The following is a 647-nucleotide window of genomic DNA, read 5'->3' as shown; positions in this document are numbered from 1 at the left end:
ATGCTGTGTTGCTGAAATGAGTTTATTCCCGCAAGTAGACCTAGGCATATCTTTGCAGGTTTGGGCACTCAGTACTGCGGGAGCTTCAACATCAACTACATGGAATTTCACATGAAAAACTTTACTCTTGTATTCACAAGGCAAGGTCACTATCCCTTTGGTAGGAATCTGATGACCCGAATACGACTTAAGCGTAGCTTGGCTCTTTTTAAAGTGGCACTCAATGTCAAGATCTTGTATAACTTTGTAAGAAACGACATTTACTTTTGCTCCATTGTCTAACTGAAACTTGATAGTTTTGCTTCCAATGCTTAGGTCTTCATACTATTCACCCATATCTACAGTGTTCACTGAAGTGATGCATCCAACAAAGAACTCATCATCACTGTGTTTATCTTCAGTTAAATAGTGTATTTGTTTCTTAATTGTGGTCTTAGACTGACATACTCTGGCAAATGGTTCAACTTTTGGCATTTTTCACGAAACGATGCCTTAGGCACCGTTTCGTGGTAGCATACACGACCACTGTGCAGACTTAACTACGCTACCCACGAAGAAGTCCGTGCCACTGTCAACGGTTATTTCGATTTTGGTCGCAATTAATTTTTATAGAACGAGCCCGGTTTGACCATAGCACAATAACACCC

The sequence above is a fragment of the Montipora capricornis genome, chromosome 3 (assembly GCF_036669925.1).
Source record: "Montipora capricornis isolate CH-2021 chromosome 3, ASM3666992v2, whole genome shotgun sequence".
Taxonomy (NCBI): Eukaryota; Metazoa; Cnidaria; class Anthozoa; order Scleractinia; family Acroporidae; genus Montipora; species Montipora capricornis.
This window is presented reverse-complemented; position numbering follows the sequence as displayed.